This window comes from Muntiacus reevesi, chromosome 20, assembly GCF_963930625.1.
Source record: "Muntiacus reevesi chromosome 20, mMunRee1.1, whole genome shotgun sequence".
NCBI classification, from domain to species: domain Eukaryota; kingdom Metazoa; phylum Chordata; class Mammalia; order Artiodactyla; family Cervidae; genus Muntiacus; species Muntiacus reevesi.
The window spans coordinates 51,759,606-51,781,557 of record NC_089268.1 but is presented as its reverse complement, the minus strand read 5'-3'; the positions used below and the strand labels follow the sequence as shown (position 1 = coordinate 51,781,557).

The 21,952-nt window shown below is 55.3% G+C and overlaps 1 long non-coding RNA gene across 1 annotated transcript; it reads right to left on the bottom strand.

Moving 5' to 3' along the window:
• Positions 1–11,914: 11,914 nt before the first annotated feature.
• Positions 11,915–21,676, bottom strand: LOC136151915 (uncharacterized). Its single transcript, XR_010660105.1, has 3 exons — positions 21,608–21,676; positions 13,143–13,223; positions 11,915–12,287 (listed from the first exon to the last, which is right to left on the bottom strand). It is a non-coding gene; the product is annotated as an uncharacterized lncRNA (long non-coding RNA).
• Between the last annotated feature and the right edge of the window lie 276 nt (positions 21,677–21,952).

Below are 21,952 nucleotides of genomic sequence, written 5' to 3'. Positions count from 1 at the left end.
TGTGAACTGTGTGAGGACCGTGTGAGCCACATGAGCCATGTGACCCGTGTGAGCCACGTGAGCCGTGTGAGAGCCACGTGAGCCGTGTGAGAGCCATGTGAGCCACGTGAGCCACGTGAGCCGTGTGAGAGCCATGTGAGCCGTGTGAGCCGTGTGAGAGCCATGTGAGCCACGTGAGCCACGTGAGCCGTGTGAGAGCCACGTGAGCCATGTGAGAGCCGTGTAAGCCGTGTGAGAGCCACGTGAGCCCTGTGAGCCACGTGAGCGTGGGAGCCGTGTGAGAGCCATGTGAGCCGTGTGAGCCACGTGAGCCCTGTGAGCCACGTGAGCGTGGGAGCCGTGTGAGCACGCAGCGCGGCTCCGCAGCCTCTCCGAGGAGGGCCGCCTGGCAGTGGCCTGGCAGCAGGATGACCCAGCTGCGGGGCACGGAGGGCAGTCCTGCTGGGACATCGGCAGGGTTGGGACTCGGTCCTGCCGCTGCTGTGACCCAGGTGGCCGCTCCGCCAAGGACGCCACCGGGGAGCAGGTCCAGGTGAGAGGCTCTAAAGGAGGCGGGGGGAACCCACAGTGGGTGAGAAGGGCCGTCTGGGGATTGGCCAGAAGGGATTGAGTAATAAGACGTCTTCCAATTTCCACTGGGCAAAGATCTTTCTTTGGTGTCTCCTAAGTCCTGACCATGCTGAGTCCTCCAACCAGAAGCCAGGTAAGGGTGTGTCCAATTTCTTGAACTAGTCTTTTAAAAAAAGAAAAAATATATAGGTAGATAATGTACACTGAATATTGTAACATGACTTACAGAACACTGAATTATTTGTAAAGACATTCTCAGTGGTGCCAATGCTGAGAAATTCTGGAAGAGAGACAGAAATGTAGGCAAGTCAGTTCATAGGTAAGTAGGTAGGTGGGTAGGTGGGTGGATGGGTGGATGGGTGGGATGATGGATGGATAAGACTAGGCCCCAGAAGCTACTCTGACTCAAAAGATTGACTCAAAGCCTCATGATTATCCTTGTAGTTTCGGTGTGATCTTGTCCTGTAGGTCCTGGTCAGATCACTCAAATATAAGGTGTCTTTCTAAGCGGGTAATAATGCTGTCAGTCACACTTAGGAATAACCTAGTAATGCTGCGGGGTAACATGGAAGCTTATAGAAATGGCAACACCTGTCACGATCTACAGTGTAGCTATGTGAGAAGAGAAAGAAGCAAACATGAGCAATTATTTCAAGATTCTGAGGCTGATTAGAAGAGTAATGACACCGTTCATGGAAATAAAGGACTTGGGAAGGTCGTTCAGCTGCGGCTTCAGATCCGCTGAGGGAGAGACGGCCGCGACACGTCCAAGCAAAGGGGCTTGAAGACACTCGGAGATCAGGACAGCAGAGCGCAGAGAGGAGCGTCCCCAATCTGAAGTCACGAGACAGAGACGCCCGGGAACAAGAAAGTGGGAGCATGGACCCTGGAGAGCGGCCCCGGGAGGAGGGGTCCGTCGGGAGGCAGAGGACAGGAAACCTGGAAGTCACAGAGAACTCGCAGCTCGGAGCGCGGCCTTCAGTGGCAAGCGCCACAGGAGACGGAGAGAGCCAGGAAGGGGGAGGAAGGATCGGGCACCGAGACAGACCTGGCTGCCCCCCAGGAGCGACCGAGCAGGTGATCAGCGGTCATTCATCGTCAGAGTGTCTGCCCTGGTGGCTCGGCGGTGAAGACTCCGCCTGCCAATGCAGGGGACGCAGGTTCGACCCCTGGGTCGGGAAGATCCCCTGGAGGAGGAAATGGCAGCCCACTCCAGTACTCTTGCCTGGAGAATCCCATGGACAGAGGAGCCTGGCGGGCTACGGTCCACGGGGTCGCAAAGAGTCAGACACGACTGAGTGACTAAGCGACAACAATTCTTCAACAGAGACATCCTAGGGAGACCGACTGAGGAGTGGACCCTAGCGTGATTCTCAGACAGGGGCTGGGTGAGCAAAATAAGAGCTATTTAAACGTGCTCCTTAGAGTATGTGGGAGGGGAATAGTTGATTAAAAAGTGATCTCAATTGAGTGAATTGCTCTTCTAAGAACAGAAGGGGAAAACAAGGAATGAGTGTGACTATTTGAAAAGTGAAAACAACCAATCAATACACGTCATCCAAGAGGGATCAAGTACTTGAGATATTTTCCTTATCTGCCTGAAACAAAAACTTTAGGGACTATTTCCAATTTAAAAAAAAAAAGCTACAAAAATCACTGGATAGCAACAAAGAAAACGCTCTCAGAGTGTGTTATACTAACATCTGTAGAAGTTGTTCCTACTTTCCTTTTCAGATTAGATTTTACAGCTTCCAGGAGAAACTTACGCAAGATGTTTGGCATAAACTTGCCAATCAATGCTTACATTTCAAAAGCAAGAGTAATGAGTTAGCTCAGTAAACTTGCTTTGATGCCAAGGGGGGGGAATGGTAACAGTGACCTGAGGAGGTTCCAGTGACTGATAATCTATATAAAAGAAACGTGATGCAACACAGGCTATATTGACTGCTGGCGATCAGAACAGCAGAGCAACTTGTTCGCTGCCTTGGCAAGGCTTGCCCCGAGTTCACTTACGTAAACATCCTTTGTCAAACTCATTACCGAGTCAGGAAGCCCAAGTCCAACCCCTGTAATTGCAAAAGTATTTTCCACACTCTTAGCAAAACCTAGAAACTAGGTCAAGGATAATCATCACTCAGCTTTACTCTGCCTACTTGACATAAAACTTTGTAGCTGTCCACTTTTTTCAAGCGCAACTTATTCCCAGAAGCGTTTATCATTGAATTTATTTTCTTTATAGATGTGTAGCCTGTCTTAAAATTCATGGTAGAAAATGACCGGAACACGAGTACATGTGGCACAAATAAAGACTACAGAGGCTCCCAGGCACAGCTTCCTGGGCAAGAACACGTGTGGATGACGATCCACGTTGGAGGGTGGGGGTGGGAGACCTGGAGCTCCTTCAGCCCAGCATCCCCGGAAGAGCGCACGAGCTTAGCAAACCCACCAACGTCAGCAAAGTGACTCGCTGAAACATTCCTTTAACTCTGATCATAGAGGAGCTAGGACAGAGTCCTGGTGATTTTGCCTTCAGTAGAATTTTGGAGTCATCCCGAAGGTTGGCATGGATTTCGTTAATAATAATAATCAATAAACAATAAGAGCAATAATCATAACAAACTGTGGGTTTGTCCTTGTTTGCCTCAAATCACTTTTGGAGAAAATAGCGATAATTTTCAAACTTCTCAATTTCTGGTGTGAGTTTATCAGAGTAAGAGTGGTCTCACTTCGCTTGAGACCTGGAGAGAGAAAAGAGCCCCTGACGCCTGTCTAGGAGAACCGCTACATCTCTCGGAGGTGTCTGCACTGCAGAGGGAGCGAGTCAACCCCGGGTGAGGGGTGAGGAAAAGACGCAGCCCCCGGCCCGGGACTGCAGGACCCGCAGAGATGGCGGCCGGCGAGAGTCCCTCCAACCTTGAGGCCGGCTTGCCGCACTCCTGGCTCCCCTCCTCCTGAGGATTTCAGGAAAGAGGACTTCCTGAGTGGCAGCTCCACCTGCTTATACGATCACTGGGGAAAGACCCCAGCCAGGCTGCCCCCAGGACCGAGAGAGCCGAAGCCCCCGGCTGGTCTCTCTCTTCGTCCGTCCAAGGGGAGGGGGCCTCACGGGCATCCAGGCAGTGCCCACGCTGTTCCCCTAGCTGTTCCAGGCACCCGGGAGGTGTTGTGACTAATAGAGACGGAGTCCCTGCCCTGCGGGCCTGGCGATCTAACAGGCCGATAGGAAGCCGGCGAGCGCACCTAGAAAGCGCGGTGTCGGGCAATCGAGGCCAGGCAGAGAGCAAGCCACGAGCGGGGCAGAGTGGAGGCTGGCCTCCTGGGTGAGGGGGTGAGGCTGGACGAGCCGCAGGTGACACGAGCAGCAGTGGAAAGTCCCGGGGGAGGAGATCCCAGGCAGGAACACGGGCGGCAAAAGTCCAAGGCCTGGCCCCGAGGGGCGGGAGCAGGAGGGCCGGTCTGCAGAGGACCAGGCCTGGGGCCCCAGGGTTGGGGCCAGGGCGGGGACTCGACTGGGTCCCAGGGACAGCGGGGCCCTGGTCAGGAGGGGGCCTGACTTGAACGCAAATGGCAAAGGGCACGCTGCTGCGGCTGATCAAACCAGACTGGGGGTGGGGCTCGGGACGCTGCAGGGTCCTGGCAGGGGACCAGCCCCAGCGACCTTAGGTGACCTTGGCGGCCATGGCCACAGCAGCAAGGTTGGGTCCCTGGGACCCGGGCCCAGAGCCATGCGTGGGGAAGGAGGCGGGGACAGGCACCACTGGTGGGCTCGCAGTCACCGAGCTGATGATGGCAGGAGACTGGGGGCGCCGGGGTCTACGGGGCCAGACTCAGTGGAAAGTGCCAGAAGAACACAGGCAAGGGCATTGCCTGCGGGTGTGGGACCCCAAGGAGCGGGGTGCTCCCCGGTGGGAGCGCCACATGGCAAGATGAGCTCTGACTCCCCCTTAGCAGCCGTGCTATGGATCCGGGACAGACGCTTGCTGCTGCTGCAGACCGGGGGTTAGCGCTGCGCCCAGGGAGGGGAGAGCGGGGCAGGAGAGGGGCTGGGGCTTCACAGGCCAGCACCTCACGGCCACAGCCCGGGCTCTCAGCTGCGTCCCGCACGCCCGCGGCTGCAACCTGGCATGGAGGGGCCCAGCTCTCGTGGGACATGCGGCCCGGTGGCCCGCGAGGAGCCAGCAGCACAGACCGCCAGGACTCACTACCAGACAAAAGTATCTCCAAATGTCGCTGGGGCAGGTCAGCCCAGCCGGGAGCCTCTGCCCTCCCCAGCCCCTGGGGGCCGTGCCCCTTCCCCTATTTGGCACACACCGCAGCCCTGGGAGAGATGAGAGTGACCCCACGCAGGATCAGCACCCAGGGCCGGTGCGACCCCCGCTCCAGAAGCACCCACAGGGACTCACAACTGCCCCAGGGCCCGCGGGCTCACCACGCAGCTTCCAGGATGAAGGCACAAGCCACGGAACGTGATACCCAGGCCTCCACCATGTCAGATGACCGCCCGCCACGGGTTCCCAGAAAGGACTAATGTGTCCCCCTAACAGCCTCGCAGATTCTGCATGGAGCAGGGCGCTCAACACCACCCGGCCGTGACGGGGGACAAACACACAGACCTGGGCAAACAACCCGCCTGGGCCGCGAGCTGGCGGGGAGCCCGCCACCCCCACGGGCCCAAGCCCCTCCTGCAGGCGCCCCGGCCCCAGGCAGACTCCCTGATCCCCACACGGCAATGCAATCACCCTGAAATCTGTGTGTTTAGAAAGGAGAAGCCACACACACATACAAACATAATCACACACCACTTCCTTGAAGCAACCAGAAGGGCTGGGTCTTGAGCAAACAGTGTCTGTTGGGAAGCCCACTGGCAAGGTTAACCATTGATGTGCCAGCGGGCCTCGTCCAACCCGGGGCAACTCTCAGAGCCAAGAGCAAAGGCCCCACTGAGGCCGTGTCTAGGAGGTGGCGCCCTGGGCCTGCTCTGAAAAAGCAGCTTTCCAGGAGGGCTTTGTCAGGAGATGGGGCCTGGGGGCGGGGAACCCCAGCTCCAGCCGTCTCTGACCAGGGTCCAGCCCATCCTCGAGTTTCGTCTGAAATCACACTTCAGACGCGGCAGATCAAGACCCACAAAGGCCTTTATCAAGCGGACTTGGACACACGGAGCACCCTGCCCGCCGCCCTGTCTCACACCTTTATCGGCTGGACAGCCATCGCGGCCGGCTCTTTCAAAGGTCAGGCGAGAGAAACAGAGGCTGTGAGACCAGAGGTCGATGAAACATCCTCCAAAGGGGCGCGTGGCGGGGGACATTCGGCTGAAGCCATGCCGCAGTATCTGTGGTCCTCCTGGAGCTGGGCCCCAGCCTCCAGCCCGGCGCCCACCTAATGGGCTCCTGAAAGACTCCAGCCTGGAGTCGCCCGGCTCTTGGCAGAGGGAGCTGAGCCCCCAGGCGACAGTTGCGGGCACCGCGCAGGGTGTTTTGCATCATCTCCCTTTCAAGACGCATACTTTCCAGATGAGCCCAGAGCCACGCTTCTCCAAACACTTCATCCCCCGGGGCCGAGGGGCGGCCCCTCCTTCTCTCTGCTCAGCAGCTCTGCACCCGGTCCTTTCCTGCTTCAGTCCCCGCGTGTGAACCGTGGAGCTGGAAAGGAGAAGATGTTTTCTAGGCAAAACAGTTCTGGGCAAAAAAAGAATGTTTTCATCTGCAGCTGGGGCTGCCCTGAAGGATGCTAGGCAGGGGACCAGAGAAGGTTCAGGGCTCTCTGGGGACGCAGGGCCCCTGGTGGGGAGCGAGGGCGTGTCTTCCACCCACCTCTGCAGGTGAACGGTTTCCACGCCTACCATGAACCCAGCTCCAGCTGTGGACTTGGGAGAGGAGACAGAATCAACGGTGGACACTCATTCCTCTGAAAAGATCTGCGTGCCTCCGGTGTGTCGGGCCCCCGTCTAACAGGAAAGGCCCCCGTTTCCAGGCTTCAGCCTCAGCATCGCTGGCCTTTGGGGCAGACGAGCCTCTATCCAGGGGCTGGCCTGTGTCCCAGGTATTCTGCAGCACCCCAACCTCTACCCATGCACCCCAAGTCGTGACAGCAAAGATATTCACCAGTGTTTTCTGGAGAACAAACTCATGGCCCCCAGACCCGCCTTCCCTCCTGGGACCAAGGACAACAAATAGTTCTAACATTGTATAAAGAATTTAGAGGTAAAGTTACATAAAAAGAGGGTGTTACACAAAAGAAAGTCCCAGCATCTTTGCCTGGGTGAGAAACTGCAGAAAGGCCATAATGCACCTGTGGGCACAGAGGAGAGACGCCGGGGAGCCCCGAGAGAAGCAAGGCCACACCCTCAAGGCTCAAGACCCTCACGGCCTCTGCAAAGGATGGATATACATGCACTGGTGTTATTAAACTCAATAAAGTTTTTTAAAAATTTTAAACCATCGCAGAGTCTCCTTACATTCAAGGAGACTGTCTCATGTAAAGGATGCAGGAAATGCCAAGCTCTGCTGTGCACTCTTGACAGGAAACCTGAAATGGGTGTAATGAAGGCTGTGACCCTAACGTGAGTGACTCACTCCTTAAGAGGCAGGAAGGCTGCTCTTCAGAGGACATTTATTCATTGCCCACTGACTTCATAAAGTTCACGGCAGTATTCCTTGTACTTCTACAATTAACCTTTAGTCATGCCGCTTTCTTACAGAAGAGTCACTTAGATGGAACATAAAACTCGTGTGTGGAGGCTCAGCCTTTGATCTGGCTGGCGCGCTGTCCGCACAGGACTGATGAGGTGCCGTTGTGAAATTCTGAGAGGGCCGAAATTCTCTGTGATGTTGGAGACAGAAAAATCATTAAGGCTTGCCGTCTGAGTTGTGGTGCCTTCAGCTTAATTGTTGGCGGCAAATCCCTTCGCTGAGTGAGTCCTTTAAGGACGACTGTTATATTAGGACAAATGGAGGTATTCCGAGGCCTGGAGAGTGCGGTACAGGGTGTAAAGGGCCTGAATATTTGATCAAATCGTAGGCTGAATCCCCTAATTGCCCACTGAGAAACGGCTTCGGGAATAATTACAGAACCTAGTCCTATTCACTGGCACAGCTAATCCTTTCTAAAATCTCACGGAGCTCTTTGGCTCAACAATATCCTAAGGCTGAGGTTGCCACAGGATTGAGAGACACTTACTTTAAAATACAGCCCTGGACACACACACACACACACACACACACACCCAAACATATTTGCTTTCAAGGCACTTATTGCATTTAAAGTAAGCGTTGACTCAGGAATTTTTGCCTGACTCCTTGGGTAACCGAGGCCTTTCTTCTTGGGGGTGAGGGGCAAACTCGTGTGAAGGTCAGACAGACTGGTATACCTTAGACGTCAATGCCTCCGAGAAGTCATTGCTAAAGACAGAACTGAGATCAGACAGCCTCGCTGCAACACCCCGTGGGTCCTGGGCCTCCTTCCTCCAGGCAGGTGCTGGATGCTGGCGTTTTAGAGCCGAGAACAGGCTCCAGCAGGGAAATCCCTGAGAAACAGTGAGGTCTCTGTTGACCTTGACACAGGGTGGCCAGAGGAATCTGGGTGGGCTTCATGGAAACGGTGAGCTAAAGCAGGTATGTCTTAGGCCACTTTCCAAAGAGTCTCCACGGACTGCCTCCTGGACTGGGCGAACCTGGAGCTGCACACAGTGGGTTCGGTGCTCAGCCGGCAGATGGAGCCCCTGAATGAGCAAGCCCAGGGGGAAGATTACATGATTGCATCTTTAACACAAAAATGTCAGCCAGGTCAGCTCCGGTAAAAACTTGCGGTGTTTTCTTCGGAGTCCCACGACCCCTGATTTCTCTGTTTTGGTACTTTCCATCAAAAGTTGCTTCTCCAAAACCATCCGGTCGGATGGGTGATGACAGCACAGCTCATTCCGGGGTGAAACTAAGCCGAAGAGGTAAAATGGCAATGGGTGTGTGAGAGTTCCTGGAAGGAGACTCGTGGGAGAGAGAGCAGGCTGGGGCTGAGGCGGGGCCGCCCGCAGTCTCATCGTTACTCAGCTTAGGTTGTGCTGTTCACGAAGTGCAGAAGACTGCCACTCCGGGAAGCGGACCCTTGCCTCCTGGGCTCCCTCCAGCTGGCGCAGGCGGGGGACGGCGGCTCAGGAGCCAGTGTGCCGAGCACAGGGCGGCAGGAGCTGCCCCTGGTCTGCAGCGGTGGCCACTAGTATCCCCTTGGAGGGTGGCCTTGGTCACGTCGTGACTTTGCTCCTAGTCCGTGATGTCACTATAGGAATTTCCCGACTCTGCAAGATGGGAAGGCGGACTGTTCAGGCTGCCTGGAAGGTCAGCACATTTTAATGCCTTATTTTTCTTCCAAACTTGGCCTGAGTCAGTTTCTGCTGCAGCTGAGAATGTCACCTGGAAGGGGGATGGCTCAAGAATGGCTCCCCCAGGTGACTTCAGAGATGCGGCCCCAGGATGTGACAGAGGCTGATGCAGTGAAGGTCACCATCTCCTACCTCACAGCTCAATCTTCTGTTGACCATCATGTGTCCCTGCAGTCCAGGGTGTCGGGGGCGGGGGGTGAGGGTGAGTGGGGAAGGCGGGGTCGGGTCTTCTGGGCTCGTGCGGCACCTCCTGCCTCTGGCTCTCAGCTCACATGCTTTCCGTCCCCTGCACAACCCAAGGTCCTACGTCCAAGTGCCAGCCCAGTGCAGGAGCCCCAACGGGTTGGAGTGTCCAACTGGGACGAGGGTCCTACATGTCCTGAGACATGGATCAGACATGAGGCAGCAGTCCATCCTGCACACGCATGAGCTCGTCATGTCATGAAGACCTGACCCCACCCCAGACACCCCCCAGAGGACCACAGTGAGGGCCTGAACCCACCCAAGATGCCCCCCAGACGACCTGCAGAGGACCACAGTGAGGGCCTGACCCCACTCTAGACACCCCCCAGAGGACCGCAGTGAGGGCTTGACCCCACCCCAGACGCCCCCCCACACTCAGAGGACCGCAGTGAGGGCCTGATCCCACTCTAGACGCCCCCCAGAGGACCGCAGTGAGGGCTTGACCCCACCCCAGACGCCCCCCCACACTCAGAGGACCACAGTGACGGCCTGACCCCACTCTAGACGCCCCCCAGAGGACCGCAGTGAGAGCTTGACCCCACCCCAGATGCCCCCCCAAACCCAGAGGACCGCAGTGAGGGCTTGACCCCACCCCAGACGCCCCCCCAAACCCAGAGGACCGTAGTGAGGGCTTGACCCCACCCCAGACGCCCCCCCAAACCCAGAGGACCGCAGTGAGGGCCTGATCCCACCCCAGATGCCCCCCCACACCCAGAGGACCGCAGTGAGGGCTTGACCCCACCCCAGACGCCCCCCCAAACCCAGAGGACCGCAGTGAGGGCTTGACCCCACCCCAGATGCCCCCCAGAGGACCGCAGTGAGGGCCTGACCCCACCCCAGACGCCCCCCAGAGGACCGCAGTGAGGGCCTGATCCCAACCCAGATGCCCCCCAGAGGACCGCAGTGAGGGCCTGATCCCACCCCAGACGCCCCCCAGAGGACTGCAGTGAGGACATGGTCCTGGGCTCTGTGGGGACAGCAATGGGGTGGACGGCTGTGGCTCCAGCCTGAGGTCCTGCATTGAATCTCAGCCCCACATGTGACCTCCCACGCTGTGACCTCCAAGGCTACACCTGGCCACCTTACTCAGCCTCACCTGCTCACTGCAGAGTGGGCGGCATCTCGGCATCCCTCCCGAGATGGCTCCCATGAGGGATCCAATCTCAGGGCCGTGGGGGATGGCCGCTTCCTCCCTCCCCCGGACACAGACGTGACATCCAGGCCAGTCACTCGGCCACTGCAGCTCCTCTCGTTTTTAAAATGAGGGTCAATAACAACTGTTGTGTTCTACTCAGAGCTTTGAAGACCCACTGGATGGTCGTTTCTGTGATCCATAAATGTTTATCTTCTCAGAGTGAAGAGTTATATAGAAAAGGAGGTTTTTTCCAAAAAAATAATAAGGCCTTATTATTCTACCTGTAATGATTCAGTTTCGATGATGTGGCATTATGGATGTCCTACTGGATAGAAACTTGATACTGAAAGCGAATGAAGCAGAGAAACATCTGTGTATCGGGTAGAGTCAGCAACATGCCCAGGTCTGCAGGAGGGACTCCCCGTGGGTACCACCCCCAGGCTGCACCAGGCGGTCCCTGCTGCTGTCGACCACGGCGGCAGTGACGGAGGAGCTCTGGGCCCTCACCCTGAATCACCAGCTCCGGGGAAGCTGCAGCCACCCTGGGGTTTCTCAGGCAACCTCGAGACAAAGCACTGAGATTCCAGCCAACAGGTACGGAGAACACATGTCCTCTCACGACCACATGAGGCGGCCATGCCCTCTGCTAAAGGAGGTCATCCTCTGGACGACCACAGCGCTGGCAGTGATGGGGCCTGAGCCGGAACCAGCTGGGGAGTGCTCCCAGGCCCAGCCCACAGAAACTGTGATATAATAACTGCTTGTTGTCTTAGGGTGCTATGCTTGGGGTGATTTGTTATTCAGCAGCTGGTAGCTAATACACTACCTAATTGATCCAGACAATCACACACACACGTGCACACACACACTCATGACAAGCCCTTGGCCCACGATTTCAACCTGATAATTCTACTGCATCTGAGAGTCCTGGCCCCAGGTTGTTCACACAAAGGGCCCGTCCCAACCGGATGTCCTTCAGTTCTTCAACGAAGACACTCTAGTCCCCACTGCCCAAAATCCACTCACCTCATGTCTACTTCCATTATACACTGAAGAGCACATTCAGGTGTGAAGGAAAGAGACGCGTGTGGTCTCCATGTCTCTATCAAGGAGAGGCAAATACAAATGAAAGTACCTGCCCTACTAGCTAGAAAAGCCCTCCCTAGGATCTCCTGAGAGAACAAAAGGAGATTGCAAATATTCTGATCTGTGGAAAGCCTGCTAGGCAGGGTAAGGGTAATGGATGTGTGGTGCTTTGTCTGTTGGTTAAAGAGATTCTTCTGAATAATTTATAGCATGGGCTATTATCAAAAACAAATCAAAGAACTGAAATGAGTGAACGATAATGCATATTATGAATACTTACTCTTTGAAATATATGGGAGATTTTATAAGAGTCCAAAGATACTGACTATTTACTATTTAAGTAAAACACAGTATATAAACATATTCGTAAAGATTTAAAAGATTATGCCTCGATCTGTCACAACCTATTAAATTCTACATCCATCATTTAGTTAATCCCCAAATTCTTTGCCATCATCATGAGATGAAACACCCTTGCTCAACAAAATGATTTGCTTACTTACATAAAATGAGTCATGAAATAAAACTTTATTTCTGGTTTAGACTATAAAAATCCAAAAGCTGAGTAACGCTGTCATGAAACAAAGTGCTCTACATAATAATAGCAATGATACCAGCTAAAAATGTTGAAGATGACTTAAGAAAAATCAGCAGGCAGAAACTGGGCTATGTAGGCGTGCCACAACATTTAATTTGGGGTGGTGGTCTGTGATTTGAGTTACTGCAATGGTTTTCAAACAAGCTTGGCATGCTGCATTCTGGACCTCAGTCTATTACATAACGAAAATCTTCCTCATAACACCATTCAGAAACTAGAAGCATGGCCTGTGGATGTCTGAGGAAGGCAAGTAGACGTGGAAAATGTGGCCTTCTTTTCAGATTCTGTAGAAAAACAGATCAAACAAAAGGTACATTGGTGCAGGAAAAATACACTTTGATTCTTATTTTACACCACCCACCAGAATTAACTTGAGATGAGTCATAAACTAAAATGTAAAAGCTAAAACCATGAAGCTTTTCAAGCAGAGCACAGAAATATCTTTGTGACTTCAGCTAAGCAAGGGTTTTTCAGACAAGATATGGAAAACAATCATCACAAAATAAAAATGACTAGTCTTCATCAAAATTTTAAACTGTTGGTCATTAAAAAATACCATTAAGATAATAATTAGGCAAGAAATAGACTGGAAGAAATTATTTGCAAAACAAATATTCACATTCTATAAAGAGCTCCTAAAACTCAATAAAAATAAAAGCACGTGAAAGATTTCAACACTTTACAAAAGAAGGGAAACGTGTGAAAAATGTCCAACATTAGCACCGAGGAGGGAACTGAAAGGGGAAAGTGCCGTGAGGTCCCACTGCACAGCGAGTGGAGGGTCTCACACCGAGATTCTTTTTTCGGCCACGCTGTGCGGCTCACGGGGCCTTACTTCCCCAGCCAGGGGTTGAACCTGGGCCCTCAGCAATGGAAGCACAGAGTCCTAACTATTGGACCACTAGACCAGGGAATTCCCTAAGCCAAAGAAGTATTGACAAGACTTAACGTTGGTGAGGACGTAAAGCAACGAGATGGAGGTGTAAAATGGCACAATTACTTGGGGAGAGCATCTCCCAGTTTCTTAAAAACCAAACATACAGCTACATGTGACCCAGCCACCAGGTATTTGCCCAGGAGAAATGAGAATGCATTTCTACAAAGATCTCCATAAGCATGTTTGTAGTGGCTTTACTTACAGAGGCCCAAAGGTGAACACCGCCCACGTGTCCATCCGTTGGGGCACGTATAAGTTACCTGCGGTGGACTCCTCCAAGGAACTACAATTCAGGTGTAGAAAGCAGTGAGCTGGTCACGTGTCCAACAACACACATGGACCCTAAGAGGAATTTGCTAAACAAAAGAAGGCTTTGCACAAAGAGTGCACGCCCTGTGCGTCAGGCTGTCTCAAGTTCTATAGGACAAGTTCACCTGAGGATTGGGGGTGGGGCTGGATAGGCATCATACAGCTTTAGGGGTCAGTGGTCACGTTCGGCATCTTGATATGTGTTGGGGTCATACTAACACCTTGGTCAAAACTCAGAGGATGTGACCCTTGAGGTTTGCATTTCACTCTGAGTAACTGAGATGGTAAAGAACCCGCTTGCAATACGGGAGACCTGGGTTCAATCCCTGGGTTGGGAAGATCCCCTGGAGGAGGGCTGGCAACCCACTGCACTGTTCTTCCCTGGAGAATCCATGGACAGAGGAGCCTGGGGGGCTACAGTCCGCGGGGCCACAAAGGGTCAGACACGACTGAGCGGCTAAGCACGCAAAGTTTACCTCAAAAGAGAAAAACCTTAAACGAATATCGAACTCTCTCAAGACTAAGTATTTACGGAGAAGAGGACATCCTTGTAATTAAAAATAAGATGCTTGATAGCCAGCTGGAGGAACGGGCAGAGGGCGGGCAGGCTGCACGGCAGGTGTGGCGAGTCCGCCCAGCTGGAGAGGCAACTCTGGTGCACACACCAGGCTTCGCTGTGAAACGTGTTGGGACAGAATTTCTCCAAGGCCATGTGTTTGAAAAACTATACTTTTTAGCATCAAATTCTCAAACAGAGTTGGTTTCTTCCTTCTTCTGCCTGCAATGGTCTAGACAGGACGACAGCCAGGAAGGCCTGGCCCTGTGCGTCCGGCCAGCCAGCAGGCCCACATGGCCCGCAGGCCGGGCCCCATGAAACGCCGAGACACCTCTCCAGCACTCTGCTCACCAAGCCACCTGCAGTTTGAGGGTGGGGACGCAAGGCAGCCCGTGCAGTTTATAGCTTACGGTTCAAACTCGATCAGAAAACAGTGGAGGTAAAGCTGAGTATTTGCAGCAACCAACAAAACCTTGTTATCACAAATATGAGTAAGTCAGCAAAGATATTTACAAGACTTCAGAGTGTGCTAGTGACAAAAGGAGGCAGAGGCCAAAAGTCTGATCTGCTTTGCAAAGACTATGATTTGATAATAGAAATAGAGCAAAGGCATAGGAAGCAAGCAGGGGCCACTGAAACGCTGACCGTGAGACGGACTCAGAGCCTGTGAGACGGGAAGCCTCAGTGTGGACTGGGACTGAGGCCTGCAGGAAGGAGGCTCGACGCAGTGACCGACGTCTACCACACAGACCGCAGTTTTCTGGGCCCTCAGACCGTCCTTCCTCCTGACGGCACTGGGGCGGAATGAAGCGGGCTGACTGTGTTCTCGATTGGTGGGGACACCTGAGACCACGGAGCTGGAAAGCGGCGGGCCGAGGCCACTGGCCCTGCAGCCCCGCTTCCAGGCGGGAGGGGAGCATTGCACAAGCAGACAGTGGGGAGCGGGGATGGGCCGGTGGCTCCACGGGGCTCAGCCAGGAAGTCACGCTGGGTGAGTCAGGAGGAGCTGCTGGGAGCAAACTCTGGAACAGTCCCATGGGGAAGCGCCCAAGCCTGGGCGCCGGGCTCGGCTCGAGTCCTACCTCACCTCTGGAGCTGCCCTGTTGACCTGGGGCAGCTGCAGCGCCTTGTCGGGAGAACCCAAGAGATGTTCAGCATGGCAGCCTCACACCCTTTCCTTCAAGAGGTGCCCCGAGTTGTCTGAGCCTCAAGCTCCCGGGGTTCGGCGTCCTCCTCTGTGACGTTAGCTTCACTTGTGATTTCACAGGACAGATCACGGGGTCTCATCACTCTGGGTGGGTTACCAGGGAGACAGGCTGGGCGGGGGGCTTCCTAGGTGACGGGTAGGTGGCAGGCAGCAGGACTGGATTCAAGGCTGGAGCCCAGAGCCTCCTGGAGGCCTGAAACATTCTGAAACACCCCGAAACATCCTGAAACACCCGGAAACATCCTGAAACAACCCGAAACATCCCCAAATACCCTGAAACATCCCCAAACACACGGGAACAGCCTGAAACATCCTGAAACACCCTGAAACATCCCCAAACAGCCTGAAACAGTCTGAAACATCCTGAAACAGCATGAAACATCCCCAAACATCCTGAAACACCCGGAAACACCTGGAAACAGCCTGAAACAGCCTGAAACATCCTGAAACACCCCGAAACACCCAGAAACACCCTGAGACACCCCCAAAACATCCTGAAACATCCCCAAACACCCTGAAACAGCCTGAAACACCCTGAAATACCCTGCCCTGTGATGGCCCCACACCAAGAGTGTCAGCTGGTGCTAGCAGCTGTAATGAATCCCCGTGGACGCCTGCAGACCCCACCAGGGTTCCTCAGAACTCAGCTGCACAGCCCTCAGAGTCTCTTCAAGGGAGAAATGTTCTGAAGCTGTGGGTGCCAGGCTTCCTCTGAACTGAAACAAAAGTCTCCATGAGGCTCGGACAGGTTGAGAACCTCAGACAGGCCACACACTGTCTGGGTGCCAGAACGGGAGGTGAATGCCAGCGTCCAGCCTGTGGTCATCACCCGGAGCTCCACTTGCTCTGCCATCTAAGCAGAATAGGTCTGCAGACCCAGACATGATGGTGAATGCCCACCAAACCCAGACCTAGAGCAGATGGTGGCAGAGCCAGGGTGTCCCAGGTGAAGGAAAGCCCCACCCCAGCTCACAGACACAAGGGGCTTTGAGATCCGCCCCTCTACCCTCCACCACTGGCCGGGAGAAACTGGAGCCAGGCGCCAGCAGATCATGTCGTGGGGCAGGCCTGCACCGTCCCCGGCCCAGGCTGACTGCAGAGCCCCAGGCTCCTGAAGGCGAAGCTGAGCTGGGCTGGAGAGGGCTGTTTGTGCAGATGTCGGTTTGGAACAGCAGTCACCGCGGGTGAGGAAGCTCAGAACCAGACCAGACACCCCGCGTCCGAGCCCCGGGCATATGCTTAGGGACTCCGTGGGCTCTGGCTCTGGGCGAGGCCTAAGGACCGGCCCCTGGAGATGGTCTCTGCATGGACGCCAGCCCCCAGTCTGGAGGATGGGCGACCGGGAGGCAGAGGTCCAGAACGGTGTGGGATTCACAGGGACCTCGGCTTGGGGTGACAGCGCTTCTCTCTTTGCCCATAAAGCGACACTTTCTTTTATTTTCTTTCTAAACAGAAATGATTTCTTCTGTGTTACTTGGTCACTCAACCAGGAAAGAGGAACTCTTTCTACTCTTTATCATCTGCTATTTACTCAGTGCAAGAGGCAGTGCCCAGTGCCTGGAAAGTCCCGCGAGCAAACTGGAAATTCTAGCTCCTGGGGGGATCTGTTCACAGAATTTTATTTTCACTGGTTGTCGAGAGAATCGCTAAGACTGCCTAGTTTCGGGTTTCCATTTTTGTGTGTTTTATACAGTTTTTTGGTATTAAAAGAACTGCAAATCTGTGTTAGTGCAGTGAGGTTAAGATCATCTTTCTCTTTTTTTCTTGTTCCCTTTCTTATTTGGAAAACAAAACATGCTAAGGGAAAACTGAATACCAGAATAAAATATCCATAAAATAAACATTTTTTAAAATAAGAAACATGTCAGTGGGGCCGAGTGTTTTGGGGTGAACTTGTCAGGCGTGTCAGTGAGAGAAAAATGAAGCAGAAAGAAACAGTCCTTCTAACCTGTACAGCTTGTCCTAGAATCTTTACTGCACCTTCCCTAGAAGGCTCCCCACAGGCGTGGGCGACCCTGGCACTGACCTTTGCAAGACAGCTGGTCGGGGGGAGTTTCCCGCCCCAAGCCCCCCACTGGGGGCTCCTGCCCAGCGGCAGTGTGGGTCCCTTCATAGTGTGGGCGCTGGTCGGTCAGTCACTCACTCCCCCGGGACAGGCGCTCTGTGAAGGCGGGACCCCTGGGCACCTGGGTCCAAGTCAAGCCAGAGGGCTGTGGCAGGATGGCAGGTGAGCTGAGAGTGGCCGGACGTGGGGCAGACAGGCTGAGAGCCTGAGTCGTGCGGGTACCACGTGGCTGCCCCACCAGAGCCTGCGACCCTGGAGAGTCCCCTGGACACCCTGCCTCCGTTTTCTCTGTCAAACAGGAGGGTAACAGTGATTCGAATCACGTCCTGCCCCTTCTCAGTCTGAGAACCCTACAGTGAGCTGCCCTGCTTGCAGAAAGAGCAGTCGAGAGCTCCCTCAAGAGCGGGAGCGGGGTGCTGTTCTCAGCTGCTCAGGACAAACTCTCAGGAAACAGCCGCCCCGCATCTCCGCACGATCCGTTTTGCACTTTTGGAAAATCTGCCCCTGGATGCGAAGAGTTCCTCGAGCTGGTCGCACTGCACTCAGCTCACTGGGGGTGAGGAGCCAGCCACGCTCACAGGCGCCGGCCTCGCACACCACACCCATTTATGATGGAGAGTCGGGCAGAGGGACGGGGCCAGAGCAGAGGCGCCCCGCCAGCACCCTGTCAAAACTGCACACCGCACGGGTCACTCCTGGCCACCCCCAGAGTCCAGCAGACTCAGGCCTGGCCTCCGGAGCCCGGCCACCTCCCGCTCACCCTCCTGGATGCTCCCCAGCCTCTGGCCCCACCCCACGCATGGCTCCTGCTCCTCACCTCAAACCGAGCCTGCCTGGCAGCCCCTGAGCAGCCTCCGTCCACTCCCGGGCACGGGGGTCGCTGCAACGCGGGCATGGAGGCAGAACGGCCTCCCGCACCCCAGAGCCAGGCCCCGCACCTGTCTCGTGCTAGACGAATTCCCCCAGCGGGAACGGGTACTCCCGCGCCTCCACTCTGGGCCTGCCCTGGGACCCAGGCGTGCCTGACAGAGAGGGGGTGAACACCTGGAGGCCCTGCCCAGAGAAGCACTGCTGTGGGTGCGTGGCTCTGAGCGGGCCTCGGCCTCAGGCCTCAGGCAGGTCTGACAGGGGTGCGGACCCCTGCAGGCTGTCCACTTTGGGCCGATGCACCCACTACTGGCCCGGTTGTTCAGCCATCGTGGGCCTCCAGGCGTGAAGCCCAGTCTTCATCCCGGATTCCCTTCTCCGCGTTCCCCTCTTCCTCACTCCCCTGGTCACCGCCACCATCTCAGCCTGCCTCCCAGGCACCACCCCCAGCTCCCTGCTCTTAATCCAAAGCCTCCACTGTCTGCCCGTTCTGTGCAAAACAAGGCCCAGGCCCCGGGCCTGGTGCTGAAAGACTCCACGGGCTGACCTCTGTCTGCATCTGCTGGGTCCCGGAGGGTCCGGACCAGACCCACGGCTGTCCAGATGCGCGTGTTTGGGGACAGGAAATGAACACTCGGCCCGCGCTCCCGACCCAGAAGCCATCTGAGGCCTGCGGCTACTCCCTGGGCAGCGCGGTCCCAGGGCCTCCCGCCGAGCATGCCTGGCAGGAAAGAACAGGGAACCGCTCTGGGTTGCCTGCCACCGACAAGGAGAAGCGGGCCTCAGCCCCCACGGGTTCATGCATTCTTCAAAACGAAAGTTCCCGAGCATCCCTCTTCTGGGGACAGAGCAGCTCTGCTTGAGAAACCCCAGGAGAAGCTCCATCTCGCAGGGCACCCAGGAACCTTGTGGACCAGATCTGCCCTGGGGTGGCGTGGGGTGCCGGGGGCGGGGGAGCTCAGCCACGACCCTCAGCAGCGCTGGGAAAGGGAGGCAGTGATGCGGCGGTTTAACCTCGTGTTCCCCAAGCTGGCATTGCGTGGAGGTTTGGGTGGGGGCTGGGCCCTGAAGGTAGGTGGACCGCCCCATGTCAACACCTGGCAGAGCCTCCCAAGGCTCCAAGGAGTGCCCGGGACTGAGAACTAGACGGTCCCCTCCCTGGCACGCTCCCCCATGCTCAGCGTCGAGGCCGTAGGGGCAGAGCGTCGGATGCGCTTCTCCTGACGCGACTCCAGCTCAGCTGGGGACACTGATGCAAGACTGGGGCTGGGCGTCACGATTAAATGGCTCTTGTGGATATTTCTGCAGCAACTTTCTCCTGAAAGTCCTGGTGTCCAGGGGAAGCCAGACTCGGCCCCCGCCCCGTCCCGACCACCCCCCTCTGGACACTCATGTGGCTTGTCATCCAGCTCGAGTGCGCTGTGTGCCTGCGATGCGTGGTCGCCCAGGTGACTGGTTCCATCACGGAAACTTACCTGCCAGTGTTTCTCAGTATTTACTCGCGCCTGAAAAGCAGGTAGAAAGCCATTTGCTTTCTCTCTGTTTATGGAAACGGTTTTAAAAATAAATGAATTGTGTCAGCATTAAAAAAAAAAGAAAGAGAAAACGGCCTAATGCAACAGCGCTGGACTGACTGGCCCTGAATGAGGAGTCCGAAGAGTTGGGGGCTTGAAGGGACCTTGAAAACCATGAGCCAACGCCTGCCCTCTTTCCAGGTGAGGCCAGGTTCAGAGGGGCCTTCTGTGGCAGGGGACGCGAGCAGGAGCCGAGACAAGTCAGGTGTCCAGGGGACGAGGCCGCAGAAGCTTCCAGAGACCAAACGCCTTTCCCAAGGTCACACAGCAGCTCTGGCATTTGAGTCCAAGTGCAAAATCACTCCAGAGCCTTCACTGATCTCCTGAAGATGTCTCCCCAGACGCTGTCTGCCTGAAGTCCTGTTCCTCCCACCTTCCAGATCGATTCCAGTGCCCAGGGACCCAGCCCACCAGCCAGGCAGCTTGGTTTTCTGCTCCGCAAAGCAGAGTCCAAGTTACTGAAATCTACCACCGAGGGTTTCATGTGGGACCCTCCCAGCCCCCTCCGGCTAAGACATCGACTCCCTGGAGCCCCGTAGCAGGAGCTGATGCTGGCCCCTGCCCAGGTGCCCCGTCCTTCAATGCCCAGCTGTCTCGAGTGAGGACTACACTTCCCATCTCCTGTATCCGGGTGTGGCCACAACAGTGCATTCTGGTCAAGGAGATTCAAGCAGAGTTGCACATGTACCTCTCAGGAAATGTTGCAAACAGAGAAGAGAGGCCTTCTTCCTTGCCTCTTTCTCCTTCCTGCTGGCTGAGAGGTGGATGTGATGGCAGGAGCACCAGCATCCACTGCAGATGATGCAGTCAGCAAAACAGACAGTGGGACGGAGCCTGGGCCTGAGGACCCAGTGGAATAGCCATGCCAGCCTGGACTGACCCCAGTCCATCTTCCAACTTTTCGGGGCACTTCAAGCATTTTGTGTTTGAGTCATCATTAATTTGAATTTTCTATCACTGGTAACTTGTCTCATTCCTAATGGATACAGGCAGCAATGGATGTGAGAGCTGGACCATAAAGCAGACTGCGCACTGAAGAACTGACGCTTTCAAGCTGTGGTGTTGGAGAAGACTCTTGAGAGTCCCTTGGACTGCAAGAAGATCAAACCAGTCCATCCTAAAGGAAATCAGTCCTGAATATTCACTGGAAAGACTGATGCTGAAGCTCCAATACTTTAGCCACCTGATGGGAAGAGCCAACTCATTGGAAAAGCCCCTGATGCTGGGAAAGATTGCGGGCAGGAAGAGAAGGGGACAACAGAGGATGAGATGGTTGGATGGCATCACCGACTCAATGGATATGAGTTTTAGCAAATTCTGGGAGACAGTGAAGGACAGGGAAGCCTGGTGTGCTGCAGTCCATGGGGTCGCAAAGAGTCAGACATGACTGGAGAGAATTAGCGTATCCACATGCACAAAGAAGAGGAGAGGGCTGATTCTGTGAGGTCAGACACCAGTAGACACTGCGGTTCACCGGGTCGTCTACAGAAGAGTGGGCCTCAAGGAAGCACTTCCCCTGTGAATTCCCTCCCCAGCACCGTCTTCTTTGACTTCAGCCTTTAGGATCCTCGGGGCCCACAGTCCCTTCCAGGCCTTGGACGGACACTGACCTCTGCGTCTGTGAAATGTGAGGCAACAATCTCCCACCCACGAAGGTGGAGAGCCGGGTGCAGGCTGCCCCCCGAGGAGCCTTCGGGCCGCTCAGTGGGACCCCAGTCTGAGGTCTGCTGAAAGTCCCCTGCGGCCCCAAGGAGCCCCTGCCCAGGCACCTGGGGACCCTCAGCGGCTGGTGGCGTGGTCATGATGCCCTGAGCAGGGGTGAGGGGGGAGAGCTGAGTGTCCTCCCCAAGAGGCCACCTGGCCCCGAATGGGGAAGGAGACAGACCCTCAGGGCCCCCAAGCCCTGGGCCCATCCCCCGCCGAAGACAGACAAGAGGGGGAGGCCGAGGCTGCCCTTGAGGCCCTCGAGCCGAAAGGCCCTTGAACTGGCCCCTCGCTCCCTCTGCAGAGACGGGCGCTCAGCCCCTCCCTCTGGACCCCCGCCTGGGAGCCCACCCTCCAGAGGACCAGAGGACCGTGAGAGGATTACCTGCCAGAGGACCGTCCCCGAGGGTCATGAAGTCAAGTCACCACATCAGGGGCAAACTTTCCCTTCCTTTTTCTTTTGGAGAATGAATAGAATGGAATGAAAAGACTAGAAAACATCTGAGTCATCGTGTACACAGGGTAGAAAGGTTAAGTTTCGCTTCTTAAAGCTTTTGTTCCTGTGTGTGTGTGTGTGTATGAGTGTGCGTGCACACCCACGTGTGCAACCGTGCAGGCCCACAGTTTAAACCCTGCGTCTCAGTTAGAAAGCTGAAGGTCAGCCCTCGGGTGTCCACAGAGGGTAACGGCAATGACTTTCTGCAGAGCTGGGAAGGCACAGCGGAGAAAC